Genomic DNA, 22,119 nt, shown 5'->3' with positions numbered 1-22,119 from the left:
TCATTTCTTACAGCACAATAGTATTCCATTACATTCATATGCCGCAACTTCTTTAGCCATTCCCCAATTGATAGACATCCCTTCAACTTCCAATTCTTTGCCACCACAAAAAGAGCTGCTATAAACATTTTTGTACATGTGGGTCCTTGTCCTGTTTTTATAATCTCTTTGGGATACAGACCTAGAAGTGGTACTGCTGGCTCCAACAGTATGCACAGTTTTACAGCCCTTTGGACACAGTTCCAAATTGCTCTCCAGAATGGTTGGATCATTTCACAACTCCATCAACAATGTATTAGTGTTCCAATTTTCCCACATATTCTCCAACATTTATCATTTTCCTGTTTTGTCATGTTAGCCAATCTGATAGGTGTGATGTGGTAACTCAGAGTCATTTTGACTTGCATTTCTCTAATTAATAGTGATTTAGAGCATTTTTTTCATATGACTATAGATAGCTTTAATTTCTTACTCTGAAAACTGCCTGTTCCTATCTTTTGACCATTTATCAATTGGGGAATGACTTGTATTCTTATAAAGTTGACTCGGTTCTCTATACATATTTTAGAAATGAGGCCTTTATCAGAGACACTAGCTGTAAAAATTGTTTCCCAGCTCTCTACTTTCCATCTAATCTTGGTTCTTCAGCACCTATCTTGGAGAGACACTACTACTGGACTCTGGGCTAGGCCCAGAAATGAGATAACTAGGAGGGGAAAAGCAAGTTGGAATTTTTTTTTTTTTAAGGCAACTGGAGTTAAGTGACTTGCCCAGGGTCACACAGCTAGTAAGTGTCAAGTGGCTGGTCTGAGGCCAGATTTGAACTCAGGTCCTCCTGACTCCAGGGCTGGTGCTCTATCCACTGTGCCACCTAGCTGCCCCAGCAAGCTTGATTTGAGAGATTTTTGTCTAAGCTGCTCCCTGATACAAAAACAAAAACAAAATGAATCATGGAATATCAAACTCTCCAAAAGGTTAAAACTGTAAAGGTAACCCAAAGGACAATGATGGGCATTAGCAGATTTGCACACAGAAACTTGCACAAAAGAGATTATTCAGGAAACATATGATCAGAAAGTAGGATGGTCACACAGCAAGAGATTGGATAGCCAAGAGCTACACTGGTACTCACAGAATTTAAAGGACTTTTGGTATGTTGAAAACTTTGTCTATGGAGAACTCATAAGAGGATAAGGACAAGAACTGCATAGTTGAAAAGACATAGACATTACCACCTATGCCTCTGTAGTGAGTACCCCACATTGTTGAGATCACCAATCAATTGAAGCATTAAAGAAATACATAGAACACAAATGTTAGGCTGGAAGAGATAAAGGTCAAGACTTTTTTTTTAAAGTCCCCTGACTTCAGAGTCTACTAGAGGTAATAACACAAAACAATAATACATGAAACATTAACACACTGTAGAGGTACAAAATGAGTGCTATGCAAAGTTAGGCAGGGGCAACTTATTACCACACCATGGATATACAGTCAGAATTGGGGGGGAGACAATCAGGACAGGCCTCATGAAAGAGGTGACATATATATGGACTTTTAAGGATGGATTGGAATTTGATGGGTAAAGAGGGATAAAGATTCCAGGCATAAAGATTAACAATGACAAAGGAGCAGAAAAAAGGAGCAGAGTACGCCTGTTTGGTTAGAATACAGCTTACGTGGAAGCAATAGATGAGCTCGAAAAAGCAGGATGACACCAAGTCTGCGGAATTAAACAAGTTGGTGGGCAATAGGGAGCCTCTGAAGAACTGTGAGCAGAAGGGTGATACAACCAAATCTATGCATGAGGAAGATGATTTTGGCAGTTGTATGAAGGAAGGACTGAAGGGAGAAGAGGTAAAATAACTATTAGAAGTCTGCTCCAACAGTATAAAGATGATAATGAAGGTCTGGGTAATAAAGTGGTGGTCATGGCAGATATCTTTGTTTTACACCTCATTTCATATTGATAATCAGAGCAGCGCCGAATAAAAGTTATCTATGTTTTCCTCAGTTATTTTCTATCATTTCACAATTACCTCACTTAAAACACTCTAAGTTCTCAGGGACAGTTCTCACACACACAGTCAATGCACAATCAAGATAAATTGTGATAAACTCAGTTTTGACCTCAAAATTCCTTTCATTTTGTAGTTTTAGATGAACCATAAGCGACAGGACAAAATGGGGATTATTCATATAAAAGAAATACAATATCATGCAATTCAAAAGGAAGTGAACATGGTAATCATAAACTTATTTGTCTAGTGTCTCTCCTTTCTAGGAATATTATTATTGTTAATCTCATTTCCCTTTACTTTTATACAATAATCTCGGTTAATATTTCACATTTAAATAGCAGTTTTAAGATTTGCAAAGCACTTCACATACATCATTTCATTTAGTCCTCAACACAGTCCTGTGTCCTAAGAGCTGTGATTATCCTCATTTTGCAGATGAGGAAATTCAGGCTTGAAGAGGTTAAGCAACTTGCCCTGGGATGCAAAGCTAGTGAGTGTCAGAGGTGAGACTTGAGCCCCAGACTTTATGACTGATGTCCTCTCTCCATGACACACTACATAGTAAAGACATTTTCAGTTCTTTTTCCTCTCTTTTCTGTAAAAGGCACAGACTAATCTCTGAGAGTCACCCAGCTTCTCAGAGTCATTCTTGGCTCTTCTCTCTCTAGTCAATTCTATTTCCATAACACAGCTCACACAGCCCCTCCACTCACAGAGTAAACAACCGAGTTCAGGCCCCCATCACCTCTCACCTAGGCATTATTCTAATTTGCTTCCCTGCCTCCAGCCTCTCACCTTTCTAGTCCATATTCTATAAACAGATACTCCTAAAGCATAGTTCTGACCAGGTCACTGACCAGCTTCTAGAAGAAAAAACAAATCACTCTGATTGGCTTTTAGAGGCCTTGACATTTTGTCCAAGCACTACCTTTCCAGATTTATTGACTATTACTATCTTTATGGCCAAACTGGCCTACTCGTTTCCCTACACAACATTACATATTCCATTTCCATGCCTTTGCACAATGCTGTCCCTGGTGAATAAAATGAATTCCCTCCTCACCACCACTTCACTGACTCCCTAGCCCTATTCAAGGTCAGCTCAGGTGCCCTCTATTATAGAAAGCCTATCCTGATCTCCTCTTCCCCACCCCTAGCCCTGACACTTATTAGTAGCCTCCCTCAAGAAATTACTTTACCTATATTTTATATTTAATTTATATGTACATGTTATTTCCTTACAACAGGTCCTTGAGGACAGGTATCCTTTGTTTTTGTCTTTGTACACCCAGAACCTAGTGTATATGGTATTTCCTTCTTTGATCACAATCTGTTATTCCACCTCTCCCTCTGCCTTGCAACCCAAACCTTCCTCAACTTGACTCCCTAGTGAACCAGTTCAATTCCACACTGTCCTTTTCTCTTAAATCCCTTGTCCCCTTACCCTATGCCAATCTTGCCCTGCCCAACCTTGGCTACCAACTGCTGGCATTGTTCCTACTCACCTGTTGCCAAGTGAGGCAGAGAAAAATCATAAAACTTTGCTGAATGGGCCCATGTAACATAGTAATCTAAACTGGGCCCTCACTGCAGCAAGAAAATCTTTTTATACCACCCGCTATCTCCCTCCCCACAGCAGCTTTTCCAAACCTTTTCATCCCTTCTCAGATCTCCCATGGTTCTCTCCCTCCCCACCATCTCCGCTGAGAACCTTGCCTCACATCTTACTGAAGAAACTGAGGCTGTTTGCCTAGAGCTCCATCCTCTGCCCTCCTCCTCCTCTTAACATCACTCAAATGTCTTCCACCACTATCTCCATTTCACTCTTGTTTCACGTGAAAGGGATGGCTCTTGTCCTTCCCAAAGCGAAGCCCTACATACACAAATGATTCCACTCCCTCCTGTCTTCTCCAGCAGACTGCCTCCTCTATCATCCCCACTCTTGCATTTCTTCCATCTCCCCTTGTTTGATGGCTGCTTGCTTACTGCCCACAGTCACGCCCATGTGTCCCTAGCCTCAGAAAGCCCCTCTGTTATCCATCCATTCCCTCCAGCTCCTGTCACACCGTTCCTCCCTTGGAGAAGGCTGCCTACAATAGGTGCCTCTACTTCCTTTCCACTCACTTTCTTCTCAGTACTCTTCAGTCTAGCTTCTTATCTTGCAATTGCAACTGCTTTCTCCAAAGTTATTAGCAGTCTCTCAATTTCCACATTAATGGCCTCGTCCTCTTCATTCTTCACCTCCCAGCAGTCTTGGACACCATCAACTGCTCTCTCCCTTGATTTCCTCTTCTCTCTAAATTTTTGGGGCACCATAGTTTCTGGATTCTCCTCCCTATGTGCCCAACCCTTCTCATTCTCCTTTGGTGAATCTTCATTAAGGCCCCACTCACAGTGGGTGTCCCACAGGGCTCTTACTAGGGCCCTCTTCTCTTTTCCCTCTATGCTGTTTCACGTGGTGATCTCACCAGCCATCATGAAGTCAACTATCATCCCTATACTGTCAATTCTCACATTTATTTGTCCAACCTTTGCTAAACTCTAGTCTCGCATCTCTACCCCCTTACAGGTCATCTTAAATTGGATGGGCCAAAGAAATCTTAAATTCAAGATGTCCAAAATGGAACTCATTACTTTTCCTCAAAAGCTCTCTCCTCTTCCTAACTTCCCTATTACTGTCAAATGTACCACCATCCTCCCATCCTAGGCTTACAACCTAGCTGTGTCATCCTCAACTCTTTAATCTCTCTCATGCTGCCTCCATTTCCAATCTCCTGTCAAGGCCTGTTGTTTTTACCTTCACAGCAACTCATTCTGTCCGCTGACATGGCCACCACCTTGGTGCTGGCGGTCATCACATCTGTGTCACAAGGCTCTTTCCACTCCAGCTCATCCTCCACTCAGCATCAACACGATCTTTCTCAAGAGGGGGTCTGACCACTTCACAGCCCCATTCAGTAAACTCCAGTGCCTCCCTATCACCTCCAGGAGCAACAATAAAATCTTCTGGTGTTCAAAGCCCTTAATAACCTGCCCACTCACCTTTCCAATTTTTTATGTTTTTCAGCCCCACCCCCCCAGATGGCCTGCAATCTGGTGACCCACCCTGGCCTTCTAGTTATTCCTCTCACAAGACACTCTCCCTACTCTGGATGTTTTCTCTGGCTGTCCCCCATGCCTCCAATTCTCTCCCTTATTTCCACTTCATGGCTTACTTGGTTTCCTTCAAGTTATGGCTAAAATCCAACCCTCAACAGAAAGTCTTCCCAAATCTCTCAATCCCCACTCATTCTAGTGCCATCCCTCTGATGTTCTACTCCAGTCTATCCTGTATATATTATGTTTGTACACAGTTGTATGCGTGTTGTCTCCCCCATTAGACCGTGAGCTGCACAGCACCTTGCACATAGTAGACGCTTAATAAATGTTTCTTGATTGATTGATAGGAACCCTGAACTGGTTACCAAAAGAGATGGAAGCCCCTCTTCAAACAAGGAGCTGTCAAGAAAGAACAATCCAGAAGTCTAAGTATATAACAGTGGCACAGGCAGCAACACAGGAATTGTTGGCCACTTTGTGGGCAGGCAAAGCAAAAGAATCTTATGTTCAATTTCTGGCTAAGATTTCAGAAATTACTGAACTCTGATTAAAATAACTTTCCCAGACAATTTAATATCAAAGTACATTATATACACAATTCAAAGTCATACCATTATGACCAATTTCATTCTGCTCACAGAACAACAAAAAGTTACACAAGAACCATGCACAAGTTTTTTTTGTTTTGTTCTGGGGTTTGGATTTTTTTTTTTTTTGGTGGCAGGAAGGTTGTGAAGATGAGAAGGTGATCCATGCATCTATAATTCCCACGACATCTCTAACTTTACAAAGCTCACTCCTGAAAAAAACCCCCAAGGAGGTAAATGACAAGCTTTGTCTTTTAGACTAGGTTTAAGTAAATATGTTTTCAATTTAAGTAAGAAGGTCAATTTTCAGGACAAGTTTATCTTAACAGGTTTGATTCCACATATGAACATCCAAGCCATCAGTTACACAATCTGTTAAGCAACAGGCCTCCCAAATTCTTCATCTAAATATTTCTCACAATCAGTATATGACATTTTCTGTGCAGTTATTGCATTAATTCTAACACTCAAATGTCTCAAATTTCAAAGACGGTCTTGCTGCAAAAAGGGGGAGAGGGGAATAAAAACTGGCTCTTCCAACTTAACAATCCACTAAATCATCAAGCATATTCTAGTAACTAGATAAAAACACTAAACTGGGTGTCTTGAGCAAGACAAATTTATGCATGCTTCAGTTTCTTATTAATGAGATGAAAGGGCTGAATTAGATGATGACAATGTTACTTCCACATCTAAACAGTATGATCCCATAAATCGGTATCACTGGTCCCTAAAACTGACAAGCTAATTGATCCTGGGTAGCCAAAACCTCTTGGTTGTGTCAAGCATTTCAACTTCAATATCTTAAAATGAGAATGTTTTACACCTACCACATAGTTATGTAAGGTATTAATAAAATATTACCATGTAAGTGTGGAGCCCTCTGGAAAAGGAACATTATATAAATACAAAGTAAAATTATACCAGTAATATCTCATAAGTTACTGACAGTCTTTTTCATTATAAAGCAACAAAAGATAGGTTCTCTCAAGGTTTTTCTGATAGCATCAGATAAAGTTTAAAGGAACTTTTCTTAAAAGCCTAGAAAGACAAAATTGCTAAGGTCAAAGCCTCTTAGAATATTTATCACTCTATCATGTATGTTCCTATTTAAACTTTGCTCATTCAAATTCAAAGACAGCCTACATGCATCTAACCTTTCCTCTCTTTTTCCCATCCTTCCCTACTACCATTTTAACTATTATATTGAACATATATATAATATCAAGCAGTTTTCTAGCTAAAATTAAAATTTTTTAAGTTAAAGAAAAACAGATTCTTTGTTATATGGGATGACTATAGGGGAAGGACAATAAAGGGAAATTTAGGTAATGTAAAAACAAAGTATATCAATAAAAACTCATTTAAAAGCTTATGAAAATCATTGCTAATGTTATTTACATGCAATTTTCATTAGATATCATTATTTAAAGAGAATAAAACATTTTTTTCTATCTTCATCCTCTTTAACTTCTCTAAGACATACGAAATGGTGTACCAGCATTTCCTTAATAGCCCATATCCCTGGCTTCTGCAACACAGTATTCCCTTTCTGTCCTAACCCTTAAATACTGACGTACCTCTCAGTTCGGTCCTAGCTCTCTCCCAGTTCCCTCTCTTCTTGGTGATCTCTGACCTCATCCACATTCAGCTTCACTTTTCCTCTCTACATTGGCGAGAAGTGGGGAGGCCCTACTGACTTGGAGGTAGAAGCACCTAAGTTTAAACTCTCCTTTAAGCACAAAATTTAGCTGTATGATCCAGAACAAGGCACTTAACCTTTCTGATCCTCAGTTGCCTCATCTGTAGAATGGAGATAAACTTGTACTAATACCTTACAGGGCAGTATGAGGATCAAATAAAACATAAGAATGAATGTAAAACACTTTGCAAATATAAAAACATTACAGAAATGTTAGCTACTATCATTTTACAAACAGATGGAAATTTATCTGTCTACCCCAATTCTTCCCCAAAGTTCCAGTCCCTTATTCCAACTATCTCATGGATATTTTACCTGCAATGGCTACCTACACCTCAAACCGACAAAGCTGAGAAAGAATTCACTATCTTCCCCCACCTCGCACATCCATGCACCAAACAAGCCTCTTCCATTAAATTCAGTTTTGCCTTTCCCTCCCTTCTCCTGTACCTCATCCATCCATTCAGGTCAAGGTTCTACAGTATCCCTCTAATTCAAATTAACTGTAACTACTCTTTTTCAAACACTGATTTCTTCTCACTGAGAGGGTTATGGCATACTCCTAACTAGTATTCCTACCCAAAATCTATCTTTTCCACTTCTGCTACCTCAGTTAGTCAATCAACAAGTTTATAAAGCCCTGTGTTAAGTGCTAGGATACAAAGAAAAGCAAAAACAAGGTCCATGTCCTCAAGGAGATCACATTCCAGTGGGGGATATTATATTATCAAGGTACATTCTAGATGATACAGATTATGTGAAAGTGAACCGAAAGGAGAAGGCATCAGCAGCTGATGGGAACTAGAAAGGCTCTTGTAGAAGGTAAGATCTGAGCTGAGTTGCGAAGGAGATCAAAGAAACCTACATAGTAGTAGCTGAGGGCAAAGCATTGCAGTCATAGAAGATAGCTAGTGAAAAGGCACAGCAGTTACCTACAACTAAATGCAGCAGGATGAGACACATTTTTAGATATAGCCTATGCAAAAATCTGTTTTGTTTGAATATACATATTTATTATAAGATTTTTATTTTCCTCAATGGGGGAAGCTGAGAAGTAAATAGGTATCTGCTAATTGAAAAAAAAATTAAGTTAAATTTTAAAAAAGAAAAAGGAAAACAGAGTCAAGAGATAAAGTATTATATTGTAGAAATTATAAGTAGACCAATGTAGCTATACAGTCAAGTATATAGAGAAAAATAAAAGGCAAGAAAGCCAGAAAGGCAAGAAATAAGCATTTATTAAATACTTACTTTGTGTCAAACACCATGAGAAGCATTGGAAAAGCAAAAAGAGAGCCTACCCTCAAGGAGCTCACATCCTAATGAAAAGAGTTATACAGAAGATAAATATATAAAAGGTAAACTAGTGATAAACATAGAGGGAAGGTAGTAGAATTCAGGAGAATTGGGAAAGGCTTCCTATAGAAGGTAGAATATTAGCCAAGACTTTAAGGAAACCGGGGGATCTCAGAGGTAGAGACAAGGAACACACTCTCAGTAGGCTGTTTGATTAACAGTGAGGAGGTCAATGGCACTGCACTGCAGAGTATGAAAAGGAAAGGAATGTCTAAGAAGAACTGAAAAATAGGAAAGGGCTAGTTACATAGGATTTTAAGAACCAAGTAGGGGTGTTTATATTGGATGCTAGACGTGACAGGGAGTCACTGGAGTTTAATGAGCAGGACAATGACATGGTTAGAGCTGTACTTTAGGAAGATCACTTTAGCAGCTGAGCAGAGGACAGACTAGAGAAGGGAGAGACCCGAGGCTGGGAGAGCCCCCCAATAGCCTAGTGTAATATTACAGCTGTGAGGTGAGGAAAGTCTACAGCAACATGATGGCAGTGTCAGAGGACAGAAGGGAACACATGTGAGAGATGCTGCAAAAGTACAACTGACAGGATTTGGAATATATTGGATAGAGATGGGTAAAGGAGGAACCCAATTTGTGAGTCTGAGTAACTGGGAGGAAGGTAGTGCCCTGATAACAAGGAAGTTAGGAAAAGAGGAATATCTGAGGGTAAAGATAACAAGGGGAAATACTGATTTTGGTAAACACCCCCTCAAGTTTTCAGGTGGGAAAAGGGGTGCTGGAGGGAAAGGAGGGGAGTTGAAGAGAGACAAAAATATTTGGCAGAGCTCCTGTGCTGAGATGCTAAATCAGTTAGGGAGGGAAAAATGTTTGCCTTGCTGCAATGAGGGTCCAGTGAAATTATGTAACATAAATTTATCTAGGACCCAGTCAGCAATGTTTCCTGATTTCCTTCAGCTCTGTTCGGTAGCATGTGAATAGGAGCAAACATGGTAGATGGTGGAAATAATTCAAGGTTGAAGTTTAGCAAGCGGTGATACGTGATAGGACAAAGGGGCAAGGGAATCAAGGACAGAGGATGGTACAGAATTGAGTTCATTCACCAAAGGGTGGAAATAGGGAAGGAAAAAGAGTGTAGCCAGTGCAGAGATGATGCCTTGGGAAAGAACTGAGGGATAGAGGAGATAAAAGTTAAAGTAAGAACAAAGAACTGAGTTAGGAGTCATAAGGCAATGGGAAAGATAGAACGAGAAAAGACTGTGTTTAGGCAAAGCAAATTCAGAGTTCACAGATATGGAAGTGGATGACAGCAAAGTCAAGGGTAGAGCCTAAGCAATCATCTGAACATTACTATGATTCTGTCCCTGTACCACTCAAAAAACTTCCAGGGGCTTCCTATCCCTAAACAAATCCAACACACACTCTTAACTCTGGTATTCAAGGCCTTTCATAATACAACTCCAATTTAAATGCCCAATTATTTATATCATTCTACTCCTCCCTTTACATATTCTACATTCCAGCCAAACTTAACTTCTCTACATTTCCATTCTCATCTTGCCTTCTCCTCAAGTTCATGCCATCCTCATACCTGGAATGTCTTTGCCCTTCCCCATACAATCTATGAAAACACACCCACACCCACACCCCCTCACCCTTCTCCCGCCCCCCCCCCCCAACCCTATGAAGTCTAAGTAAAAGTGATCTCTCCCTCCTCAAACTGCTCACTGCATTTTGCCTGGACTACTCTTCTGTGCTTCTCTCTTTCATATCAAAATTATTTTTTATACCAGTCATTCTATTAGATTTTAAGCTCCTGAAAACCAGGGCCTATGTTGTCTCAGTGATCCGTATGCTTGCAGCCCTTAGAACCTGTACACTGTAAGTGCTTAATTAAAATTTGGTGAAACTGGACCCTGCAGAAGAGACCAAAAAATACACCTTAGGGATCCTGCCTTCTTCGAAGAGCTGGGGGTGGGGGAGGATGTCAACACATAATGTGGCATGTACTACCAGACTATTGCTACTGTCAGTTAGTTTTGCTAAACTGGGTTTTTTTTTTCCCCTTCTCTTTTGTATTCTTTGATAAAAGGGATAGCTCTCTGGGTAGGGAAAGAGGAGTGCTACATTGTAAATGAAAACAAAAGACATCGATGAAAAGTTTTAAAGGTCAATGAATTGAATCTGCAAATGATCAGCAATACTTCTAGTTTTCTTTAAAACAAGGCCAGCACTACTTCATACTACTCTAGGCCAGTGGTTCTTAATATTTTTTATAGATATTTTAACTATTTCCATAACGTTGCAACCTTAAAAACCTACCAAACCTAAAACTCTCAAAAGAAATAAATGGCAGGCTTCTACCTCATTAGCACCATGATCTAACCAACTGAATTAAACAACCCAAGCCCATACTAATTCCCTTTTCTCTATAAAAGGGGAACTCTCAGACTGTTCACAAATATATAAAGTATATTTCTTTAAGCAGAGAAAACTAAATTAAGTGCATAAATTTTGATGAGAAAAAAAATTAAGATTTGCCAGAAATCATTTCTATGATACATACAACAGGAGGGAAAAACAAAAATTACTATGATAGTCCACATTCAGCAACAATCTCTTATAAATTATATATTTACATACGAACATGAAAGCATCCTCCTACTCAAACATCTACACAAAGTCCCAGACGAGGACATATTTTAAAAGATCTCGAGCTATTTAAATATATGCCATCAGATACTAGTAGTTTACCTATCCCAAACCTCTCTTTAAAAAAACAAAAACAAAAAAACCAAACATTCATGTATTTTATGGATCTCTAATCCCTAGCTCTCTACACTCAACCAAGCTCTATATGAAATAAATGCTTCCCAATAAAAAGGAAAGAAAAAGGTTGGGGGGAAAAACTAGTTCCCCCTCAAAGAATGTAATTTTCCAAGAAAGACAACATGAACAGCCAGTGACAAAGTATTAAAAGCCACAAAATGATTTGTAAATATGTGAAGATACTGTAAGTTAAAACAAATCAAAAAAAAAAATCATACAAAGTAAAACGAAGTACTATGAGAGTTCTTTCCATGTTATCTACATATTCTCTACTAAACTACTCCAAGGTGATCTTAGGTTCTGAAAGGCTACACTACACCAGTGAAGCACATAAGCTTTGACATTTCCTCTACTGAGCTGTAAAGGTTTCAAGTAAAAAGGCCTAGAAAGCAGTGAACTGTCAACAAAGGATGAACCTAGGTAAGTTCAAAGAGGCTCATTACCATAAGGTTGGCTAATAGGTCAATTGTTTTGGATAGAGTTTGGAGAAGTTAAAAACTGTGCAAACTTTTTAAAATCTTCTGATGTATTTACATATCAATTGTCACCAGCCATAGTAAAAGGAATCTGAGCTCCTTATTCATATCTGTTTTTAATACCTATAGCATCTCTAGACAAAAATGACTCTGAAATATCATACACCCACTCATCTATACCCCAAATGGGCACACATTCTAAAGTATTCTGACACTAGGAAAAAAATATTATTTCCAGATTGATTATTCAATAGATATCTTTCTACTCCATCTGAAACTGTCAGAGAGGATATGCTCTAGACTACCAAATTCTCCAATCACCCAATACATAATCCATTTATATACCACCTAATATTTGAATTGTTGCAAATCACTAAAGTGTCTCCTCTATTGTGAAAGCTGTACTTTCCCTCAAAGATGTCATCTACTTCCATTTGCTCCCAACTATCACCTCTATGACTTGCAAATGGATCTTTCAAGCTGTGACCTTTCTTTTAAAATGTTTTCTTTTCCCTTTTTTATATCACTATCACTTCCAATCACTCCCTCCACCTCCAAAGGACCAGCTCTTGCAACAATTAATTACGTACACTAAAGCAAAACAAATCAACATAAGAGCCATGTCTTAAAACATTCTGCACTCTGCACCTCTAGTCTACCACATTATTCTCCCCAGAGTGGGAGTCACCCTTCACTCCCACTCTCTATTCCTGACTGCAAGCTCTCTTACTCCTATTCCCCTCAACCACAACTACCCCCACCCCAACTAAGTATTCTTCTTCTAGATCTACCCCCTCCTTCTACTGTGTTTTCCATACTTAACAAACTTACTTTCATCTTAAGCCTTTTCCATTCTCACTCCTTCCATCTTCTGGCTCCCTCCTGATTTCCCATTCCTCCTTAATTTTAGTGCCTTCCTTCTAAAATTACCCCCAATTTATCCTGTACTATCTTGTTTGTACATAGCGTTTTGCATGTTGTCTCCCTCATGATAAGCCTCACTGAAAGAAAGGTCTGTTTGTCATCTTTCTTTGTATCCCTAGAGCTTAGCACGGTGCTTGCACTTTGTAGACACTTAAATGGTAGTTGACTGACTGAATGACTGATGAACCTTCAACCTTGGCCATCGCTTCTAGAACAGATTGAACTTTCAGTCATACTGATCCTCCTTACCCTGAATATCACTGGTGTTGGTGTAAGACTTAAAACACTCCATACCTCCCACTCTGCCACTTCTAGACTATCATTCTACAATCATCTCTCAGTAACATCGCCTCCTCTGAGGTTCACACTACACAAATTTATCAACCAAATTAGATCCTAGTGGTTTTTATCTATCAAGCCCTAAGACATTCTCCTGCTTTCCTCAATGAGTTAGATCAGTGTCTGACTCACAGTCTCTCTTTCTCTCTAGGGCACACCAATCCCTCTAAACCTCAGTTCTTTCCCAGGACATTAGCAATTCACTGGATACACTCTCCTCCCTTCCCTATGTCCACCCCTTGGTAAATGAACTCAACTCTGAGCTCTGCAGGTGAATCCTTTGGCCCCTTGTCCAGATCACACCTTGTCAAATCCCAATCTTGGATTATCCCCAGCACCTGCCTCCCATCATGCCTATTCATGTGCTACTTGTTTAGTTTAACGGGATGAAATTGTAAAACTCTGCTGATTGTGCCCACTACAAATTTATGTAATGGAATCTCAACTGGACATTCACTGTAGCAAATGAATCCATTTACACCTCTCTAATTAATTGACTAAGCCTCCCACTTATCACAGCAGTTGTTAGTCTCTCCTCAAGTCCCTCACAGCACCACTCCCCTACCCTTTTAGCTGAGGAGTACTTCAAGGAAAAGACTGAGGCCATTAGCCAAGTGCTCCCCTCTTATCTCGTCTTCATCTCACATCACTCACATCTTTCTTCACTATCTCCTCCTTCATTCCAGTTTCATACAGAGAGGTGGCCCTTCTCCTTGCCAAGGCAAACCCCTCTATAGGCATCTTTGCTCCTATCCCGTTGGCACTATCATCCCTACTCTCTCCTTAATCTTCAATCTCTTCTTTCTGTGTGACCTTCAACCTTCCCTTTGTCTCCTCCATCCTTAAAATATACTCACTTGGTCCACAGCTATTGTCCTCTATTTCTTATCCCCTTTGTGGTGAGCCTCCAGAGAGAAAGTAATCTACATTTGATGTCTCCACGTCTCTTCTCACCCTCTTCTAAACCTTCCATGATGTAGATTCCAACCTCCTCATTCAACTGGAACTACCTTCTTCAAATGACCTCTTAATTGCTAAATCTCCTTCTTGATGTATCTGCAGCCTTTTGACATTCATTGATGATCACCTTCTCCACCTGGTTCCTCTTTCCTCTAAAGGTTTTCTTGACATTGCCCTCTCCCTGTTTTCCTTTTACCTACAACAGTTTCTTCTCAGTCTTCCCTGCTAGATCTTCACGGAGACATACTGACAAATCATGAGTTGTTTCTCCCCCAGTGAAGCTCTGTGGTGGACCCTCTTTTCCCACTATACTAGCTTGCCTGGTGATTTCATCAGCTTTAATGTGTTATCTCTATGCAAATGATTCCCATATCCATATATCCAGCCCTAGTCTCTCTGCTGAGCTACAGTCCTGAGTCTCCAACTGCCTCTTGGACATCTTAAGCTGTATGTCCCACAGGCACCTCTAGCTGAACACGCCCAAAACAGAACTCATCCCCTTCTTCCACCCCACTCCCACCCTCTTCTGAACTTCCCTTTCACTTTAGAGGACACAACCATCCTCCCAGTTGCCCAAGCCCAAAATGTGTTCCCTAAGTCCTCACTCTCACCCTTACTATCCAACCCATTGCCAAATCTTGTCCTTGCTGTCACAATAACTCCCCTATGAGTTCCTCTTCCTCCACTCACATAGCCACAATCCTAGTTCAGGCTCTCATCACCCCTCTCACCTCTGTACTGCAATAGCCTCCTGGTTGGTCTCCCTTACCTCAAGTCTGTCACTACTCCAAGCTATTCTCCATGCAGATGTCAAAGTTATTTTCCTAAAGCAGAGATGTGACCATGTCACCCTCTGTCCCAGTTGAATGAAGTCCAGTGGCTCCCTATTACCTCCAGGATTAAATATAAAATGCTGTTTGGCTTTTAACATCCTTCACAACCTGCCCCCTTCCTACCTTTCCATTTTTCTTACACTTTCCTTCCCTTCAAGTATTATAAAATACAGTGATAATGGCCTACTTATTATTCCATGAATATGACACTGTCTCTGGACTCCGTGCTATCCTCCATGCATGAAATGCTGTCCTTCGCTACCTCCACCTCCTGGCTTTCCTAAGCTCCTTCAAGACTCAGCTCAAATTCTACCTTCTGCAAAAGGTCTTTCCTTATCTCTCCCCATTCCCACCACTGTTACTGCTTTCTCTCAGATGTATAGTACATCTACACTCTGTGTGTTTGTGTGTGTGCCTGTATCTTGTATGTATACAGTTATTTGCATACTGTCCTCCTCATTAGAATGTGAGATGCTAGAGGGTAGGGACTGTGTCTCTGCCTTTATTTATATACCCACCGCTTAACATAGTACCATAGCGTAGTTAGCACTTAATAAATGCTTACTGACTAAATTACTGACATATGGTCATTGCACTGATCAGAGTTCTGAAGACTTTCAATGCTGTTTGTCCTTTATGTTACTGTGGTCATTGTGTAAATTTCTCCTGGTTCTGCTCACTTTGCTCTGCATCAAAACACACACTTATTACCAACTTTCTAAGAATTTTTCCCATTTGTCATTTCTTATCACACAATAATAGTATTATATTCATAGACCAAAATTTATTCAACCACTCTCCAATCAATGGATAGTCACTTTCTCTCCAGTTCATTACTATTACAAAAAGTATTCCTATAAATATTTTTATACACATGGGAACTTTCCCTCTATTTTTGGCCTCTTTAGGGTATATATCTAGTAGTGGTATCATTGTTCAAAGAGTGCATACAGTTTAAGTGACTTTTTTAGTATGATTAAAAATTATTTTCTAGAATGACTGAACCAATTCACAGTACCACCAATAGTGCATCAATGTGCCTGTCCACCTACAGCCTCTTCAACAACTAGTATTTTCATCTTTTGTCATATCTGCCAGTGTGATAGGTGTGAGATTAAACCTCAAGAGTTGTTTAATTTCCATGTCCTGTATTGTTAGTGGTGTGGAGCATTCTTTAATGCTGTTGTTGATAACTTTCATTTCCTCTTTCGAAAACTGCTTGTTCATATTTCTTGATTATGTTCATAAAATAGATAAGACCTCTTTCTTAAGTTCCAATACATTTCCAGCTGCCTGATGGGCACTTACATCTTCATGTCCTGACAATACTATAAACTTAGAATGTTTAAAACTGAACTTAGAAAAAAATAAAACTGAATCAAACCAATTCTGACTTATGATTTCTGTTTCATGGGATCATAGATTTAGAGCTAGAAGGACCTATTATAGGTCAACCAGTACAATCCATTATTCTAGAGATCAATCATTCAACAAGCTAATTTTATTAAGCACTCTCTGCACTTCAGGCATTGGCTAATAAGTACTCTACTTACAAAACCAAAAAAGAATTAGCCACTGCCCTCAAAGAGCCTGACACAAAACAGATACAAAGTAACCTTGGATGGAAAGAAAGTAGTATGCGGAGGTGGGGGCGTGGGCAGGAACCAGGAAAGGCCTTCTGAGAAGAAAGTTAAGAGACTAGGGAGCTGGGATTCTGTTAGCATTACTACCACATTCTCAGTACCAAGGCACACGATTTTAGGGGTAATCTTGGACATCTCCAAATCCTTCAACCTGTACAGCCAGCCTCTTGTACAATTCCTACTTCATAGCAGGCAATCAAGTGTTTCTTAAAGTGAATCAGTCAGCAAGTGTTAAGTCTTTCTTCATTATATCCCTAGCATCAGGGCAGGTTTCTTTCTCATCTCCCTAAAAACCACCAGGTTCTCCCTGCTCTAAATCATCTTGCACAATATTACCACAATAGTGTTCCTGAAGCATGGAATTCAAACTTTAAAGTTAAATAAGACCCCAGTAGACATACAGTCCAAACCATAACCAAAAGGAATCCCCACTATATAACATGCCCAACCAATGTCATCCAGTCCCCATCTCCATAGTTTTTCCCTGACATCAAGCCTGAATTTTCCTCCTCCAACTTTCGCCTATTGCTGCACTCAGGGACCAAGTAAAATAATTCTAATCTCTCCTTCACATGACAATCTCCCTTTCACATATCTGAATATAGCAATTATGTCTTATTCCCTACCTCTCAGCCCACCCCTCACCTCTTCCCCTGTCCAAGCTAAATAGCTCCAAGTTCATCATGGTCTTCATGTAAGATGGACTCAAGGCTTGGATATCCTCTTGACTCTCTGTAACCTATCGATGTCTTTCTTAAACTGTGGCATCCAAAACTGAACACAATACTCCAAATGTGGTCTAACCAGAACAAAGGGACTAGCACCTCCTTCCCCCCCCCCACCCCCGAATGCTGTGTCTCCCTTAATAGAACCCAAAATCATATCAGGCTGCTAACTCATATTAAGCTTGTACTCCACTAAGCCCCGAGATCTTTTTCAGACATACTACTGGCTAATCACACCTCCCTTTTTGTTTGCACTTGTGAAACTGACTTTTGAAACTAAGTGTAAGACCATGTTTAATCCCAATGAACTTCATCTTAACAGATTCAGTCTAATACCTTAGCCCAAGGTATTAGGGGACCCAAGCTCCACAGATAGATTTCAGAGTTTATGTGAATGTGGATGGAGAAAAAATTACATATTTATTTTCAAAAACCTCTATCTGAAATTTAACATTTCCTTTAATAATGATTTTTTAAAAATTATTCTGAGAAAGGGTCCAAACAATTCAGTAGACTGCTTAAGTGGTCAATAGCACAAAAAAAGTCAAGAACTCCTACTCTAGCTTTTTTTTTCCCCAGGCAATTGAGGTTAAGTGACTTGCCCAGGGTCACACAGCTACTAAGTGTTAAGTGTTTGGTCTGAGGCTGGATTTGAACTCAGGTCCTCCTGACTTCAGGACCGGTGCTTTATCCACTGCACCACCTAGCTGCTCCTTGCTCTAGCTTCTTAATACCTATTTAGATCCTATCTTCTAACATACTGTGTTAACTATTCATCCCAACTTTTAGTAGTGTGCAAATCAGATAAGCATGACATCTATGCTTTTATTCAAGTTATCGTTAAAAATGTTAAACAAGATAGGGCCAAGCATTTTTAAGTGTGTTATCTTCCTATTCAAAAATCTTTAATACCTCTCATAGCCTAACCAACATAAGCCCAAATTCCTGGGTTTCAAGGCCTTCTAAATTGACCATCTCAGTCTTTTATGAAAAGAAATGTGATAAAATAGAATGCTAGATTTAAAGTCAGAAGACCTGGGCTGGAATCTTGCCTGAGACACTACCTGTGTGACCACGGCTAAGTCACATCCTTGCAAAGCTTAGATTTCCTCATCTATAAAACAGGAATAATATACTACTTACCTCATAGGGATGTTGGAAGGAAAGTGCTTTGCAAACATTAAAGCACTGCATAATTGAGTTCCTTTTACATGATAACAACAATAATAAAATTTTTTACTACTTCCAAAAATGAATTCTATATTCTGAAAAACTTGGATGATTTGCTGTTCACATTTGCTCATATCATTCCCTCTTTCTGCAATGATATTTCACCAATTGTTTTTATTTGTCAAATCTTTCCCACCCTTCAAAGGTCAATTCACATGTCTCTATGATGCTTTCCCTGGTCACCTTAGGTGGAAATCACAGATTAGAACCAAAAAAAGGACTCTTGGATTGAATTATCTACTTCCCCCTTCATTTTATAAAGAAAACAAGGCCCAGAAAAGTTAAGTCAGTCTAAAGTGATACCCAATCAATAGCAGAAATGGGTCTTGAATTTTATAAGGTTTTCTGACCCCAAGTCCACTGTATCATATTGATTCCCCTTCTCTTCTGTACTCCCATAGTCAGTATTTAAGCCTGTACCACTCCTATGAAATATCACATAGTTTCACTGAACATACATTTGTCTTATCTCCCTTTCCAGATGGTAAGCCCCCCTATCTCATACACAACCAGGTAGTCTACCATACTCTCTGCTCAATATGTATTTGTTTAATGAACAAGAATGACAGCTGCCTACAATGTTAAATCAGAGTTAGAAAATGCTTTTAAAACATGTCCCAAGTCACACATTACTTATTTGATTTCCTCTATCCTTTCTTCTTCCGCAACACTCCCTGGGATATCCCTTTCAAAACAAGTTAGCAACCATATGTTGATTACTATATCCAAATCTAAACTGACTTCTAACCTTATTCTCCATCCTCTTGTATAGCTCAGAAACTTGAGATTTCACTTAAAAAAAAACAAAACTATACACAATTTATGTTCCTTCCATTGACTTTAAAAAGATCAGACTTCTCTCAGACTCATAACATAAAATTAATTTAGTCTCTTCTTCCACTTCATAAATAAGAATTTGATGCTGTTGTGACTTCTATCTTTTTCTATAACTCATGATTTTACTTTTCTTCCATGAACTCAATAGGGTTTTGCATTTTCCCCATCTTTAACACTATATACACATTTATTGCAAATGGTTGGTTTTTAAAAATGTCATCTGTCTTTAAGCTGTTGATTTTTCTCAGTATTCTGTGAAATATGTTCAAGTTAGTGGAAAAATAGACCATAATGTATTTAAAGTTTTAAAGATTCTAACATTTTAAAGATTAAACACAATCATAATATTTAAGCTTTACAGTACAATATGATCTCCAAGGCACTGAAAACCGTGGTCCCTTGCTTCCAAAATGGAAAAAAAACAAAAAACAAAAACAAAAAACAAAAACCAATACAAAGCTTACCGGCTCTCCAAAATCATACCAAAAGCTGTTTCCACTTATAATCTGTATGTATGAGAAGTTTCTACTAATTGTACTTATATAAAGTTTCAAAAGCAGAGCATCACCTCAAAAAGAAAGTTACCAAGAAAAATATTATCACCTCTATTCAATTTGTATTAAGCTCTACTTTGCAGACTTCATAATAGTTTTATGAAAAATCACCAAGTCCATATATGACAGGCTCATAGAAAGCACACAAAGACAACGGAGAACATACAACTTAAAAGTTCTTTGTAATGTTAAGCTAAATTTCAGTAAGCGTATTAACCTCAGATTAAGCTCAACCTTTTTTTGTTTTTATTTTTCCCCCTAGGATTTTTCTTGATGCTTCAATATTTTTTAAACATCACTTTCACTTTTCAGTAACACCTTACCCAGAGCTCCACCACCCCCCCCCCAACCAAAGCAGTACGGTTAAACAAAACAGACCAATACACTGACAAAAATCTGACAATGTACTTAGACATCATTTCAAAACGATAGCCCTCCACAAAGGAGGGAAGGAATGTTTTCACACTGATCGGTGTTCTGCTGATCACTGAGTATTCTGGACAGCCACAGAATTCAGAGATTAGAGGAGAAACTCAGCAAGAAAGCAAAGGCGCTTACCTAAACTACTCATTTTCTCAAGAAAAAGAAATCTGATTTTTAAGTTTAGTGAGTAAAGACCCTGTAAGGAGCTGTTTGCATTTAAATGAACCAACCCCCGAAAATAGTCTAGGACAGCTGGAAGTGCAACATCCCCTTAACGCCTTCTCGTGGTCCCGACCCCAAACTCCAAAACTTGATTTGCAAAAGTCTCCTTTTGCATCCCTCGGGCTACATATCGCCCCAAAATTGGGGGATCAGGGAGGTATCCCCCTTCCATTCGGCGGCTAAGAATGGGAAAACGGGCTAAGCAAAGCGGAGGGGGGGAGTGATCAAGAAGAGGGGAAGCCCCGGCAGCAGGAGGGCAGCACAGACCAAAGCCAGGGTGGGGAGGGGGGTCTGCTTGCCCCCCGAGATTACCTCCAATCTATCCTGCCTATATCTTGTTTGTACATAGCAGTTTGCAGGTTGTCTGCCCAATTAGACTGGGAGCTCCCCAGGGGCGGAGCCTGTTTTTTTGCCTTTCTTTGTATCCTCAAAGTTAACACCGTCTCTGGCGGGCAATCAGCATTTATTAAGCGCCTACTATGTACTAGGCACTGGGCTAAGAGCTAAAGATACAATGAAAAGAAAAAAAAAACCAAACCGACCCTAGTCCCTGCCCTGAATAATTGCTGATTTGTCTTGGGGGAGGGGGTCTGTGGAAGCCAAACCCCCACAAGCCGCAGCCCCGGGACCTCCCCCGCTTCAGCCCAGGCGCCCCGCCCCCCCGAGCCCAGGTCGAAGCTCCCGGGGCGGCGACCTGTCTGCCCCGAGCTCTCCTGCAGGGTCCAGCCTTGGGGGGGACCCCGAGACGGGGCCGCCGCCGCCAGGGAGCGGGGGGGGGCAGGGCCCCTGCACCCCCAACCTGGGCACGGCGTCCCTCTCCCCCCGCCCTCCTGCCCCGGCCCCGCCACTCACGTTGCTCCATGAGCGCCGGGACAGCGGGGCGCGGCTCAGGGGACGCCGAGCCCTCAGGCTCCTTCCCGGGCTGGAGGGGGCGGCTGTACCCCCCGCGATGGAGCCGCGGCGGAGGCAGCGGTGGCGGCTACCAGGCCTCACTCTAGCCCAAAGCTCAGCTGAAGTGCTTCCGGTTGAGGGGGTGGGGAGTAGGGAAGGAGTCTGGCACCGGAACTTCTTGGGGAACGGTGGGCGGGGGCTCGGGGAAATGGGCGGGACCCCTAGAGGGGCGGGACCTCGGCTGGGAAGGCCCGGCTTCTGACGTCAGGGGCGGGGCCAGAGCTGGACCCCCCCCACCACCACCACCACACACACACACCGGGCTGGAGCGGTCGGTTGGGTGTCTCTCGGGATTCCCTGCCCGCGGCCCTGGCCCCGGGGACGGCGTGCGGGGAGTGTCCCGGCTTCACTGCGGCCTGGCCTTCGGGGCTCCTGTGGCCCTGGGGACCTGCCGGCTCCCTGGGACAGCGAGCTGGGAATCGGATCCGAGATTTAGAGCTGGAAGGAGCCTTG

General features: G+C 40.8%; 1 protein-coding gene across 3 annotated transcripts in view; it reads right to left on the bottom strand.

Moving 5' to 3' along the window:
- The window catches only part of FRS2 (fibroblast growth factor receptor substrate 2), a 114,762-nt gene extending 93,117 nt beyond the window's left edge, over nt 1–21,645 (bottom strand). For all 3 annotated transcript variants that reach the window (XM_027873515.1, XM_027873499.1, XM_027873524.1), the window contains exon 1: nt 21,568–21,645. The gene's annotated coding sequence lies outside the window, so the exon portion shown is untranslated. The remainder of the gene's footprint in view (nt 1–21,567) is intronic.
- Between the last annotated feature and the right edge of the window lie 474 nt (nt 21,646–22,119).

The sequence above is a fragment of the Vombatus ursinus genome, unplaced genomic scaffold, assembly GCF_900497805.2.
Source record: "Vombatus ursinus unplaced genomic scaffold, bare-nosed wombat genome assembly UNPS02003292.1, whole genome shotgun sequence".
NCBI classification, from domain to species: Eukaryota; Metazoa; Chordata; class Mammalia; order Diprotodontia; family Vombatidae; genus Vombatus; species Vombatus ursinus.
The sequence above is the reverse complement of the archived record's forward strand: the minus strand, read 5'-3'. Positions and strand labels throughout refer to the sequence as shown.